Below are 16,644 nucleotides of genomic sequence, written 5' to 3' on the forward strand. Positions count from 1 at the left end.
ATTTCCTCAATATATTCCTCAGTTAACTCTGAGGTTGGCAAAGTCTTTTGCTTCTCTGCAGGGAAGTCTTCAGCAATATTCCTTGTGCCTCTGCCCCTTCTGCTCTTGGTCATTACACTTATGATTAGCAGATTTTTCTCCTTAGGGCAGTTTTCTAAACTGTGTTATTCACAGGCCTACATGTCAAGTTTACTTACTGGGTTTGGTACCTGGTTCTTCATTCGCAATTTGTGTGCCACTCAATCCATCTAGTATCAGGTCTGGGTTTTTGAGTTAGGTTTCCATCATGGTCTCTGTAGTCGCAGCTCCTAACTCACCAATCTCCACCTCCTGTGATGCTGTGCTGAGTGAGGCTGCACCATAGTCTGTACAATCTTTCTCCCACTTCTGGTTTGAGCAGTTCCCAAGATTAGGGAGACACTAAGTGTCCTAAATAACTGTATTGTTGGTGGTGCTGACCTTGGTGGAACTTGTTGGCCTTTAAGTTTGAGGGCCACATGGACCTTTTTTGACCCATAGAATGCCATACTCGGTATTATTTTCCCTGTGTTACCAGTGTACTGCACGTACCTGGAAGTGAGTTCTCTTCCAGCTTAATACATACGCAGCTCACTGTTGTTCCTCCAGCCTCACAGCCTTTGCCACACTATTAAAGTGGCACCTGATGTGCCACTGGTGGAGTTCTGGATCTGTTGGCCATTAGGTCTGGGGTTAACTGGAGCTATTTTGGGTGGAACCTGTAGGATGCCACTTGAGTGCAATGCACTGAGCCAGAAATGAGTTCGTTCCAAGCTTAATGCATGCATAGACCCATCCTAAAGTCTTTTCCTCCCTACACAAAATGGTGTCTGGTGTGGCTCTGATGGGGGGTCTGGGCTGTGAAATCCACCTGTTCTTGCACCACATGTTTGGGGTCTGCTGCTCTGTCTCTGCTCCTATTCGAATCAAGCAAATCAACAAGATGGGCAATTCTTTTCCTGGGTTCACCTCCTGAGCCCTTGGTAAAGCCCCCTTCCCAACTGGATGCAAGGGAGGTCTGGCCATCCATGCAACTCAGCTTGCCACTCTCTGACTGCCACTGGGGTATCTGGCCACTGCAATGCCACATCACTGCTTTCCCATATCCATCAATCTCTAGTTGCCCCTCTTCCATCTTCCTATTCTCTCCTGTTTCCTGGAATGCACTTCACCCTGGCCAATGATTCTCAGTCTTTTTAAACATGTCCTTACCCTATTCTGCCATCTTGATTCTCTCTACCTCAAATTTTCAGTGAGAGGGTGAGTTATAACAACCTGTAGATTAAACAACTGGAACAACTGGAAGATTGCTTTTCTGCTTATGCCTCTTGCTATCCAGAGAGACTGAATGATAGTCTCCCTAAAGTCAGTAAAGCTCAAAATGGTAAATCAGGGTGTCCACAGAAGCTTTTGTGATATTTTTGTTAGAGTGCTATGGCATAGAACATACAATTTTTGGTTATTCAAGGATTCAGACAGTAGTTCTGTCCCATGATGAAGGTTAAGATGCATCTAAAAATATACTTCAGATGGTGGGCATAAAGAATAAGAAAATAAAAATAAATTGTGCTGGCTGTTACAAGTCTTAATATCATATTAGCCTAATTGCCTATGTGCTTATTTTTTTAAAAAATATCTAAAAGGAATTATAAAAATATGGATTAAAAATGCCATAAATACCTTAATGCTTACAATCGTAGTCTGGTTCTATCACTTTTCCATTATGAGAGAATAAATGTTTTAATTTGTTTCTCATTCTCTCTCTTCCTCTCTCTCTCTCTCTCTCTCTCTCTCTTTCACACACACACACACACACACATTCAATTACATCATATATCATCTAGGGTTAGTTTTTTGGGGAGCATAAAATAAAACACAATGTACAAAACACTTTTCTAAACCTTGAAATTATGTATTTGTTGTATGACTATATGAAGTCAACAGAATTGCAATTTTCACCTTAAACAAAGGAAATCAAGAAATGAATCAGCTATTTTTACCTAAATGAGATGGCTCTTTAACTGTCTTTTTAGGAAACTAGAAGCAAAAGTTAAAAATAATGCAGAACTTAGGAGCCTTTTACAAATGGTTAAAAGAATGTTCAGATCATACCTTAACATTCAGGAAGGCAGGACAGTAATAATTATGCTGCTTACAAAAGCCTCTCAACCTGAGTCATTTCTAACAAGGTGACAGAGCATTTTGTATGCATGGGTAGCATCACTCACCCCCCGGTTTAGTGTAATAGCTATTACCAATATAAATAGAATTTTACTTATGGAATTTGTAATCTAAGTCTTCTGGGTGATTCTCAGAAAGCAGAAATTTCATTAACCTGGTTTGGCGCTTCATAGTTGGAGAGCAAGAAGCATAAGCAGAAAAGCAAGTGCAGTTATCACAAAGCCTCATAATTTAAAAAATATAGAAATGGAAGTCTAAACTGTCACATGTGCCCTTCAAAGACAGTTCAAAATCTTCCTGGACTCCTTAAAAGAAAGACAATGCTCTGTTTAGATCTTATATTCTCAGTTCTCAAAAAATAGGAAGTTTCACAAATTTAATCTTTACTAAATATTTTCTTTGGTAAACATAACTAGTTATTCTAATTCCTGCAAAATCATTAATATAGGCAGTTTCATATTCCTTGAATTTATTTGTCTTCTGCCTGTAGGTAGTATTGCTAATCTCATGAAACCCAATGAAATGGAAATGCTTAGGATATGAATGCATTTAACTTGCATTATTATTATTTTATTTTATAGAATTAAGTTTCCATCAGTTTCTCTCTTTCCTCTCTTTCTCCCCGTGTGTGTGTGTGTGCGTGTGTGTGAGAGAGAGAGAGAGAGAGAAACATTTCAGCACAATTTGTGTACATATCATAGCCAGATGATCTAGAACTGAAACCATGATCCCTAGGATATAATATATTAAAGATCATGGCACCCTGGGAGAGAGAATGCATTAACCACTTGTCAGAATCATGTCTATTTCATTTGTATTGAACATGGGTACTTCCCCATGAATAAAGAAATGGTATACCAGTATACCAGCTGCAGAGTGGCTTGACCTCCTTAGGAGGAGAAAATCTTGTTTCTATTTCCTCTTTCCAAATTATATCTCAAATTTTTCTCACTATATAACTTAAAAATAATGATTATGTGAAGATAAATGGATCCATGTTGAAAATTCTGTGCTATCTACCACAGTTTCATAACAACTTGCAGTATTAAAATGCAAAAGGATATCATTAAAACTCTTATTTAATGAAATATGCACTTCAGGGGAACAAGTACACTCTTAATGTCACTGGAGGCAGTTGAAAAACTTAGACTCCAATAAACATGAAGCAGAGTACAATGTGAATACCATGGATGCTGAAGTCTAAGAGCTTCTTTTCTTCCCAGATAAGCAACCATCAGTCCCACTTCACATAGGGTAAGTTATCTCATACTACAATTTAATGAGGAATCCAGCAGCAGTCCACTTATGAAAAGGCATCACAGAGGTCAGCACTGGTGATAAGACCCATTGTATGGGCTCTACTGCTTAGGATTCAACTCAAATAATTTGGAATGTACTGGAAATCACACTTACAGTCTCCATTATTATTTTTCACAAAATAAATACATTTAAAACTGGAGGCATCACAAAATCTGATTTCAAGTAATATGACACAACTATAGTAATTAAAACAGAATTGTTATGGCCCAGAAAACTAACACATGAATCAATGAAACAGAATGAATAAACCATAAATGAACACATTAGATGATGTTTTTACAAAGGTGCCAAGAACAGTATTGGAGAAAAGATAGTCTCTTCAATAAATGTGCTAGGCACAGTGGCCTAGACAGCTAAAGACCTCACCTTGAACGCACCGGGATCTCATATGAGTGCTGTTTTCCATCCAGCTCACTGCTTGTGGCCTGAGAAAGCAATCAAGGATGGCCCAAAATCTTGGAACCCTGCACACACATGGGTGACCCAAAAGAAGCCCCTGGCTCCTGGCTTCAGATCGGCTCAGCTCTGGCCATTGTGGTCACTTGGTGAGTAAATCATCGGACAGAAGATCTTACTCTCTGTCTCTGCTCCTCTGAATATGTGGCTTTGCAATAAAAATAAATAACCTAAATAAGTAAATATTATGGAGAGAGTTAAATGAACAAATAAAGGAAAATAAAATTATATAATTATCTCTTGCCTTATATGAAAATCAACTCAAAATGGATCAAAATCCTAAATGTAATACCTCAAATTGTAGATTCAATGAAAGAAAACTGGGGGAAAACTGAAAACACAAGTATAAGCAATGAATTTTTAGAATGGACTCCAGAAGTTCAGGCAGCAAAACAAAAGGAGACAAATGAGATTTTATCAAACTTATAAATTTCTACACAGCAAAAAATCAAACTGACAAGACAGAAGAGGAAAAGATATTTGCAAGCTACTTATCTAACAAACGACTGATATTCAGTATGTATCGGGAACACAAACGAGAAAAGGAAAACAACCAGAATGGGTAAGAAATGGGCAAAAGAACTAAATTGACAACACCCCCCCCAACACAACAAATAAATACGAATGACCAATAAATATAAGAAAAGTGCTCAACATTATTAGCCACTAATGAAATATAAATCAAAATCACAATAAAATATCATATCATCATTGCTTGAATGACCACCATCAAAGAGGCAGAGAATAAAAAAATGCTCGAAACATACAGAGAAAAGATAACTGTTGTACACTCTTGGTGGGAATTTGAATTAGCACAGTCACTTTGAAAAACAGTATGGAGAACTTTTTAAAAACCCTAAGTAAAACTTTTATGTGATTCAGAAATCCTCCTATTAATTATAAATCAAAAAGACATAAAGCTCATTGTATCAAAACAATGTATGTTACATGGTGTTTAATGCGGAACTATCCACGATAGCCAAGATAAGAAAAGAAAGAAAATATGATGTTTTGGAATAAATTTGGTGGCAAAAGAGTGAAATGTCATGTTCTGTAAGCAGATGAAATTGGAGGACACTTATTTTGTGATTGGATGAAGTTCTTGAAGATTTCAAGTATGAGAGGAAATGTTATGTTTGTCTACCAGACACAAGCAGAAAAATATCACATGTTCTTCCTTATTTTGAAAACTTTAAAAATTTTGTATAAAAACAGCGATTACTAGAGACTGGAATGAATGAAGACTAGAGATTAGGGATACTAAATTAGATGGAACAAATTTAATTATATGAACAAACTGAAGAGATGAGTTCCAATCCTCCAACCATAAAAGAGTGTTAAAGTTTAAATGAGTGTTTGATCAGGATAACCTGTAAATATATGCAATTATTGTTAAAGGCTCATTAAAGTCTCATTAAAATCCAACTCAGAAGAAGCAAGAATGATATTCACTTTACACAAAAATCTTTTAAAATAAAAATTAGAGAGCCAGGGAGAGAGAGAGAGAAAGAGAGAGAGAGGATTTTTCCATTCTTTGACCCATTCGCCAAAAACCCACACAGTAGCCAGAGCTGTGACAGACAGAATTCAGGAGCCAAGAACCCCATCTAGATTTCTCACATGCATGGCAGTGGTCCAGGTACTCGAGCCATCATCTGCTGCATCCCAATATGTGCATTACCAGGAAACTGGGTAGCAAGCAGAGGAGTGACCTGAATCCAGGAACTACAAAATAAGATGCAGGCATCCTGAGTGAGAGTTTAACCTGCTGCACCCCAACGCCTGCCCCTTCCCCAAATTTGTTTTAAAACAAAAGCAACATGTTATAAGAATAGGAATCATTTCTGAAGCAGAGTCAGAATCAGTATTTTGTGCAAAAGAATATTTAGTTTGAGTTTTTAAACTAGAATTTCTAAGATTTTAATATATTGTGAATAAAAATGAAATTAAAAATCTCACATAATATTCAATAAATATAGCATTATAATGTATTTTCATAAAGCGGTATATGATATTTGATTTATTAATATGTACGAGCCTTTGCTTAAATGGCCAAAAAGCAAATATTTTAGGCTTTGTACAGTGTAAGGTCTCTGGCAGAACTATCAAGCTCTGTCTTTTAAGAGCTAAAGGTGCCACAGAAAATATGTAAATGAATAGATGTGGCTACATTCCAATGAAAGTGCACCTATAAAAACAGACTCTGATCAGGTTTGGCCCATAAATTATAATTTGCTAGTCTGTGCCCTGAACTATAGTACAGTTTATATGCATTTACTCATTATTATTATTTTCATGATTGTTGAATTGATTAGAATAAGTTGCTGCTCAAGAAAATGTGACTGTATCAACTTTTAAATGTAGCAAACAGATCAGAATTGCATTGGTGGTATAATGGTGAGCACAGCTGCCTTCCAAAGAGATCAGAATTTAGAATTTAGAAAAATCTAATTTTTGATTCTACTTGTTGCCCGATACTATTTAAAGCCACAAGTTGCAGGCTCCATTAGCATATTAAAAACTACCACATAGAAATATCCATTAAATGACTCAGTGTGGAAAAATCAGCCATCATGGTTTATTTCCAGAAACATAATGCCAAATCTTATCTACTTACATTTAGCCAGGGACGTATAGTTTTATTGCTTACAAAACAAAGGCATACAGTCCAACTGACAATGAAGCTGTTTGAATTGTCTCTTGGATAGGTTTACAGTGGTACTACATGACGTACATAGCATTAGACGGACACAACAATTCAGAGATGCAGAAAGAGGTGACAGCCACTTTCCCTATGAAAGAAACCATCCACATGGGATAAAGGGAGATAAGCTAAGAATGTTGTCATGTAAGTACTCAGAAAACTATCACAATAGTACATCCAAACTAATTCTATAACTCTAGTTGGGACACTAAAATAGTATTGCCCAATGATCAGAATCACAAATAAAAATGTGAAATAGCTAGTGTTAAGAATGAAAGACTTTGGGACATAAGAAAGAATTACAAGATTTGAGGACCCATTTGATCATAGAGTAGCTTGGGGGGGAGGAGGGACTCCCAGAGCCTATGAAACTGTCACATAATGCAAAACAATTACTAAAAATATAAAAAAAAAACTAGAGTAGCTTAATGTCATGTGATTTTAATATAATTTGTTCCTCCAAAGAGTCGTGTGGAAACTTGGATCTCAGTGTGGCAAGAGTCATGGAATCTTTAAGAGGTGAGGCCTTAGTAAAGAGAATTAGGACATGGGTGCTCCACCCTCATGAATGAATTAATGCTGTTTTGCAGGATCATGTCAGGTCTTGCAGGACTGGCTTAGTACCCAAGAAGATGTTGTTATAAAGTATGAGTATGTAAGATCCAGAACCAGAGAATGCCCACTTTCATCACTACTATTCAACATAGTTCTGGAAATTTTAGCCAGAGCCATTAAGCAAGGAAAGGAAGTCAAAGTGATGCAAGTTAGTTAAGAAAAGTCAAGTTGGACCTTTTTACATGAGCCTAAATATATGGGAGCCAAAAGACTCCATTAGCAAACTATTGGAACTCATAAGAGAATTTGGTGAAGTTACAAAATATTAAATCAATACATCACATACAGTAGTCTTTGTATACACAAACAGTGCCATTGTTGAGAACTTGTAATATCAGTCACAGTAGCTATAAAAAAATGTAAATGTCATAGAATAAGTCTAGCCAAAGATGAAAGATATTTTTATAATGACAATATAACATATGCAAGAAAGAAATAGAAGACACATAAACATGGAGAAATATTCAATGTCAATGGATTGGAAAAATCATTGAAATTATACTGTCCATACTACCCAAACATTTTACAGATTCACAATACAAAGGGTGCTCCCATATCTAGAAAAAAAGATGTTAAAATTTACAAAGAAACACAGAGGATCCCAAATACAAAAACAAAGTTGTAGGTGTAACAATATCAGACTTCAAGACACACTACAGGGTGGTTATAATCAAAAGTCTGCCAGTGTACAGAAACAGATATATAGACCAATAGAGCAGAATGCAAACTCCAGAAAATAATATACACACCTAAAACAAACTAATCTTTGACAAGTGAGTTAAAATCATTTTTTTGGAAAAATACAATCTCCTCAGTGAACAGTGCTGGAGAAAATGGATCTAGGCATGCAGAAGGATGAAACAAGACTCCTACTTATACCTTAGCTGAAAACCATCTCAAAACGTAGCAAGAATGAAAATCCATGGTCCAGTACCATCAAATTACTAGAGAAGAACATCAGGGAAATTCTTCAAGAAATCAGCATATGCAAAAATTTCTTGGAAAGAATCTCAGAAATATAGGAAGTGAAAGGAAAAATAGAAAAGTGAAAAGACAACAAGTTAAGAAACTTCCGTACTGGAGAAAAGAAAAAGAAAGAGAAAAAGAAAAAACTCATTCACAAAGTGAAGCTACAACTCAACAAAATAACAGAAAAATTGCAAGATGGCAACTGATAAAAGATTAATATCCAGAATATATCAAGAGTTTAAAAATTAAGCAGCAATACAACCAACAATGTTAAGTGATGAACAAAGGGCATAAACAGGCATCAATCAATAAATGAAGTTCAAATGGCCAGTAGGCTTGTACAAATATAGAGGAACCATAGCCATAACAGAAATGCAAATAAAACCGCAATGCAGTTTCATCTTAACCCAATCGAAATAGCTACCATCCAAAAAAATCAAAAGACAATCAATTTTGATGAGAATGTCAGAAAAAAGTTACCCAAATGCACTATTGCTGGAATGTAAGCTAGTACAGACATTATGGAAGGTGGTGTAGATTATTCAGAAATTTCAAAATAGATTTACCATATGACCCAGCCAAACCATTCCTGAGAATTTACCCAAATAAAATAAAATCAATGCATTAAAATCTATTTAATCTCATGTATAAATTAAATTATTTAATCTTATGTTTGTTCCAGCTCAATTTACAACAGCTAAAATATGAAATCAAATTAGATGCCCATAAGCTGATGACTATATTAAGAACATGTAGTGTATATACACAATGGAATATTACTCAAAATAAAAGAAAAAAAAGAATGAAATGGTTTAAACTGGAAACCATTATGCTTAGTGAAATAAGCCAGTCCTGAAAAGACAAATATCATTTGTTTTCTCTGATATCTGTCAGTTAGCATCTTGTATCAAAAAATGTAGGAATGAAATAGATGCCTTATTGTATGATTATCATTTTGCTTCTTGTTCACAGGAGCTATGCAACTGTGATCTTATTTTTTACTTCTTGATCATTATATTTAGTGGAAAGGTATGCTTGTGACTATAGAGCAGATTCAAATGATGTCTTTGGAAAAATTAAAGGACAGGACCTGGCGCGGTGGCCTAGCAGCTAACGTCCTCGCTTTGCATGCACCGGGTTCCCATATGAGTGCCAGTTCGAATCTTGGCTGCTCCACTTTCCATTCTGCTCCCTGCTTGTGGCCTGGGAAAGCAGTCAAGGATGGCCCAAAGCCTTGGGACGCTGCAGCTGCATGGGAAACCTGGAGGAAGTTCCTAGCTCCTGCTTTGGATCGTCTCAGCACTGACTGTTGCAGTCACTTGGGGAGTGAATCATCGGATGGAAGATCTTCCTCTCTGTCTCTCCTCCTCTCTGTATATCTGACTTTGCAATAAAAATAAAGAAATCTTTAAAAAATTTAAAAATAAAAATTAAAGAACAAAGAAGAAAGGTGGAATTGAGGGAGGGAGAGGGGGAAAAAAGAGGGAAATATGGCTATCATACTAAATGTGTTCTTATGAAATACATAAATATGTCCTCTTTATATTACTAAAACATTTTTAAAAGGATGACTGTATTGTTCCCCATCACAGTGTTTTGATTCCTGTGCCAGCATTTGGCCTCTCTTGTCCTTCCCGTATGTGTTTCAGGCAAGATGTCATCTGCCATGTTGTAAGGTAGCCAGAAGGCTCTTACCAGAGACCAACATGATGGAGATAACTCATCTTGAATGTTCAGCTTCAAAAACTGTGAGCCACATAAACTTATTTTGTTTATAAATTTCCCAGGCTAACGCATTTTGTTAGAGCAATACAAAAGCAATGAAGACAACCACCAAACTCACAATCATAACATACTTCTCAGTTTGCTTTTTCTACAATACAAGGTTTCAGGTGTTTGTAAAAATATAGGGGTAAAGAATGAAAGAGAAAAGAACATTCATTAGCTATTATATATATAATATATATAATATTTATTTTATATATATATTATTTTGGCAGAGCGAAAGCAGGGCAAACAAACACAAAACCTAAAATATGAGGCTATCATCAAGGAAGGGAAGTGATGAAGGGAAAGATAGACTTCATTCAAGTCACCATTTTAGCTTAAGGCCAAACCTATTTTCTAACTGCTCTTTAAGATGAATGAAAAATGCTCAATGCAGTGTTGAAGGGTACCAGAAACTAAGTGTATGACAATCTGAAAGGGCCATTTTCATTGAGCAGTATGACACACAGAAGCACTAGGTCACCTGTTGTATGCATGTTCCTCATATTAACATGGCCAACCTTACTGAAAAGGCATTACATTCACATTCTCTTCAATGTATCCGTGACATCTAAAATTGGAAAAAAACCCAGAAATGTTAATTCACAATTGGATAATGCACTGTAATTTCGATGTTTTTGAGAAAACATAAATGCCTCCCAAATTCAAAAACATTTTCACCCCTCAATGTCCTTTAGAGATATCAAATCCACATTTCGGGAGTTTTCCATGGTGTGGAAGAAGCTACTACTTAAAAAAAAAAAAAAAAGAAGAAGTTCAAAGTATAACCTTAAGACCACCCTCCAAAGTAAGAGATAGAAAATGTCAAGGACTGTTGAGCACCCAGTAAATTTCCACAGTGGAACAGTAAGAAGTTGTTTAGCACAGGTGTTTAATTATGATGCATTAGGGAAATGGGTAGTGTTCAATGGTCCTCAAACATGAACCTCCACCTGTGCAGAGGTCTAGAATTGGTTCATAGAGTTATAACACCAAGGGAAGCAATTGTGCTCCATTTTTGCTTAAGGGCCTTTTTTTCCCTTGGTTGGTGCAACCAAATTTGCTGCCAGGAAGCCACTGGTTTTTACCGCATGAGCAAGCCCATCATGCAAATTTATAATCTGCATCTGGGTTATCTCTTCCAAAATTAGCCCCTTCTAAAAGTAAGTGAAAAATCAGAATAGTTCAAGATCCCTTCATAGAAAGTGTCTCTATGCAATTTCATAGAATTTTGACTCATGGTAAGTAAAGGATATCAGTGGACAGAACAAATAAGAAAAAGCCATTGAGATTTATCTTCCAATAGTAACGAGTTCCCTTCAGCTTGTTTGGCACAGTCAGGAGTAATGGGAGACCCATTTATTGAGCATTATCCTAAGAACTTTGGAAGCATTAAGTCAGCTAAATCATAGGAGGCAATTCTAGTGTAATGACTGTTTTAGCGATGGGAAAAATAATATTAATAATTTCATTAGAGCTGGCACTGTGGTGTGGTGAATAAAACCATTCCATACAGGTGCTGCTTTGTGTTCCAGATGCTCCATTTCTGATACTGCTCCATGTTAATGACCAGGGAAGCATAGCTGAAGATAGTCCAACTGTTTGGACCCTTGCCAACTACATGTGCAATCCAGTGAAGCTGTGGCTCCTAGCTTCAGCCTGGCCCAGAACCAGCCACAGTGGCTGAAGAATGAGACAGCAAATGGAAGAAATCTTGATCTTTCTCTCTCTTCCTCTCTTTCTGTAGGTCTGATGTTAAAACAATTTTTAAAAAAAAGAACAATTTGGATAGTATGGTATAGAGGAAAAATTACTGGATCAAGTATTCTGCACCTGAGTTCTGCTCCCAATTCTACCATAAATTATGCATGAGGGATATTATATAAGGTACATGGTCCAGCTGGATCTTGATTTCATCATCTTTGACACTGGAGTCAAAGATGAGTTAATGAGTTAAAATATGGGTTAATTTCTAAAATCTGTTTTGCTTCTAAAGTCCAAATTTGATCACTCTCCTTTAAGACTAAAATAGCTACTTTTGGACCATGAAATAATTTTGAGATTTTCATTCCCAAGACAACAGGAAACAATACTATTGGTAAGATTTCATTCATTTATTTCTTTATTCTTGTATAGAGTGGTAACCTTAGATTGAAGCTAAACTACATTGATCATCTAAAGACAAACGATGCACTTGGAAAATAATAAAAAAGTTAAAAAGGAAAGCCATCTTACATGATCACTGGAGAGAATCCTGTTCATTGGAGAAAAGGAATCATTAGGTAAGCATGCTTGATCAACTGCAAAGCTATAGGTGACTCTGACACTGTTTGCCTTTGGATACTTGGATTTACCTGCCAACCTTGCTCTTCTAAGACTCATAATCAATCGACAGAATGTTACGCCTCCAGTGGAAAGAGTTATTCCATGGCATTATAATTTAAGGCATGTAAGAACAGAAGCAAATCTGCAAGAGTAGAGAAATGGAAGGTAGGCAGCCACTTTTTAAAATTAATTTTTGTTTTTCATGATCCAGCACCTTAGACTCTGGGATTTCCCCTTCTACCTTGCTAATTTCTTCACCCCATCCCCATTGTTTTCCTTTATATTATCACAATAATATAATCCTTCAGCAACAGTCACAAGTCTATCATTCTTCTATTTAACTATATCCTGAAAATGTAGGCATAGACAATGAGAGAAAATCCAGCATCCTATTGTCAAGTTTCTTTGGGAGTACATATTTGACTTGGCAGTAGAGATGAATACTGTACTATATCTTCAGTTCTAGGTATGATAGTCTCCCTTGTACAGTTTCTCAGGATGAATATACATATATACATGTTTACCTATGTATCCATTGATGCTGCATTTTGCATTAAGATTTCCTTAAATCAGAGAGAACATATGCTTTGCTGACCTTTGGGATTGGCTTATTTCATTGAGCATAATGGTCTCTCATTGGGACCATTTGTTTCAAATAGTAGAATTTTATTCTTCCTGAGTAGTACTCCATAAAGTAGATGCACCACGGTTTCTTTATTCCCCTTTCAAGATTTATCAAGAAGCCACATTTCCATAACAATTCATATGTCAGAATCTAGCCACAGTACATGACAGTACCAGCTACTTAACACACAGAATGCATCCTGTCAGGGTTGGACTAAGACTAAATGAAAGTCATAAATTCTCCTGACACCAATAAAAAGGGTAGAGATATCAGCATATATAAAAGGTTCCTCAATGGGGCCCAGTGCCACATGGCCTAGCAGCCAAAGTCCTTGCCTTGAACATGCCAGAATCCCATATGGGCACCAGTTCCAATCCTGGCCACCCCACATCTCATCCAGCTCCTGGCTTGTGGCCTGGGGAAGCAATCAAGGACGGCCCAAAGCCTTGCGACCCTGCACCAGCATGTGAGACCAGGAACAAGCTCTGGCTCCTGGCTTTGGATTGGCTCAGCTCCAGTTGTTGCGGTCACTTGGGTGTTGAATCATCAGACGAAAGATCTTCCTCTCTGTCTCTCCTCTTCTCTGTATATCTGACTTAGCAATAAAAATACATAAATCTTTAAAAAAAGAAAAGCTCCCTGACTCAGGGAAGGGATGCTAGCAGCCCATTGAAACACAAAGGGAGTAAGAGAACAACAACTCAAGAAAACCCAGATTATAGAAGCATTTTTTTATTCAGTGTTGTCATAATGATTTTTATTTAAACCCAAGATCATAGAAGAGGAATTATAATTATCAAGAGGTAATTATTAAGAGTTTTTACTATTATTCTCTCTCTCGACCACATCCCTCACTCCCTTCTCTTCCCTCCTCTCTTCTCATTTCCTTCCACCTTCATTTATTCCATTCCATATTCTCTATTTTTCATATTACCTGAGTACATCAAGTAAAATTTCCCAAAGACTTAGTGGCATCTTAGCAGTCTAGGCTACTTCTGTCACCATTGGATTAGAATCATTGGTTTCAGGATACCTTTGCATGTCCTCGGGACCTGGGATACAAGTGAAACTCAAATTCTGGTATTAGTGTGGGACTCCTAGACCCTAAACCACCCTGAATCACCAACCAGATATTACCATTTCTTATTCCCATCTATTCCTTTTGTGTAACTGTATTTTGAACTTAAAAAATAAAATAAAATAAATAAAACAAGATAATAGGTGTCAGCACTGCAGCTCAACAGGTTAATCCTCTACCTTCAAGTGCCAGCATTTGTAAGTGCATCAGTTTGTGCCCTGGCTGCTCCACTTCCTATTCAGCCCCCTGCTTATGGCCTGGGAAAGCAATGGAAAATTGCCCAAGTTTGGGGGATTCTGCAACCATATGGGAGCTACAGAAGAAGCTCCTGGCTCCTGGCTCCTGGCTTCAGAGCAACTCACTTCTGGCTATTGAGACCATTTGGGAGGTGAAACAGCATATGGAAGAGCTTACTGTCTGCTTCTCTCTGTAAATTTACCTTTTAAATAAATAAATCTTCTTTAAAATTATTATTGCACCTTCACTTGCTAGGGTCAATATTTATATTTTTGGTTGTGATATCTGGCTCCCCAAAACCCAGTGGTAACTTGCATGAGTCTCTTGAGTCAAGAAAAGGTATAAGTAAACAGGAATGCAAACCAAGTGTTTCCATTCTCAAGCTTATTACCCTTCATGCCACCTCAGCATTTATTTCTCTACCTCTCGCTCAATTCCATTTTTCACCACCTGGTACTCCTTTGAAACTACACAGTTCTCTTAGCTACCAACTTAAAAAGAAGGGAAAAAGCTCTATTAATTAAGGCAAGCAAAGCTATTTAGACTTACTGTGAAAAGACTAAGAAATGGTGTTTTCTTTTAAAAACTGGCTGATTAGAGGTGATGTCTATGGACTGGCAGTATCAAATAAATAGCAGTGTGATAAGGCAGAAACATTAATGGACTCATCCTCAGAAGACCTAGGTGCCCCCATATAATGTGAGCTATTTGAGATTTAGGGATATGCATATTAATTTTCACATCTAGCTCATGGTCATATGCATAACAGAAACTATATATTCATCGGTGAGATCATCAGCAACTAGCTTAAGCTTTCCCACTTACACTGGCACAACAAAATATAAATCACCATGTAACTCACAGTCCTCTCACTTATATTGTAGGAAATTAGACTACATGTGTGGTTTTCAGACTTTTTTCAATGGAGTTCAGTATTTAAATGAAATATTAATTGTGAACATAAATTCACTGAACAGCAATATTCATGGCTTCCTCTCTCCACTAAGCAGCAATAGAGACCGTTAAAATTGGTTAAAACTAATTTTTACCGTGCTAAATGCAGGTTAGCTTTGTGTTTTTAGCACCCCCAATGAAACTGTGCTTTAATAAAGTTATTCTGACTACACTTAGTTTAGTTAGCTGGAGAAGAGTATCAATAAACATTAGCTAAGCAGTCCACTGCGTAGTAGGCAGATGACCTTGGGAAATGTCTGAATGTTTAAGTCCTTCAGATGCCTCATATTTAAAGTGGGGACAATCTATAATAATGGAATTCAAAGGTATAGGGATGCAATCTACCTATTACAAAAGAGGTGTATGTGTAATAGTCCCGTCAGAGTATAAAACCTCTTGACTACAGGACAGGAATTTGGTTCACAGTGAAGCTTCTGCTTGGGATAGCCACATCTCACATCATAGAGTCTGGTTCAAGTTTCAGCTCCACCATCTTTAAAAAATCATCAAATATGCTTTTTATTCTCCGAAACAAAAAACATATAATTATATAATACAGCAGAAATAATTGGAAAATACAGAGTTGTATGCAATATTGGTGCATAACCGTTTTACTGCATTTACTATCTTTGTTTTATGAACTTTGGAAGTTGTGTCATTTGAAGCAGGGATGTGCTGGTATGTTCTCACATTTTCAACTTATAGTTCCATTGCCATGCGTGTGCACAGTTACTGCCGATGTCATAGTTGACACGAGTATTTTAGGGATACTTATCCATTCACCAGCCTACTCCACTTACAATTTTCTGCTAATGCACTTCCTGAAGAGCCAAATGATGCCCAAAGAACCTGTTACCTGCAACTCTTTGAAGAGACTACCTGAAGTTTACCCTAACCCAACCCTCCTATTGTGCCCATTTAGGAAATAAAACAACAGACAGAAAATTTTCTGTATTTCTGTCTCTCCCTTCCTTTCAAATATATTGCAAATTTTAAAATTAAAATTTTAAAACTAATAAACACCTTTCAACTAGAGAGTGAGATTCTAACACTGCACATTCAGAGAGACCAATAGAGTACCTGACCATCTGCCAAACCTGTGAATGGCTCCATAGACGCACTTAGGAGGCGTCAGCAACAGTGCCCATGACAGCAGGCAGCCTCCTTCGCACCGGATCCATGTGCGTGATGCCAGTGAAAACTATCAAATACAACTTTCAAGTTTTCTGTGGAATTTATTCCACTTCAATCATAATAAGATTTAACTTCTTTGAAATGCACATCAGTTAATATCCTCGTGTTTAATTGTTGAAATAGTTAAGGCTTATAAAATCATACATTAATACTAAACTAACTAAATTATTTTTTCTTTAAGAAATCTACCAGATTGAACTT

Source organism: Ochotona princeps, chromosome 1 (assembly GCF_030435755.1).
Source record: "Ochotona princeps isolate mOchPri1 chromosome 1, mOchPri1.hap1, whole genome shotgun sequence".
NCBI lineage: Eukaryota > Metazoa > Chordata > Mammalia > Lagomorpha > Ochotonidae > Ochotona > Ochotona princeps.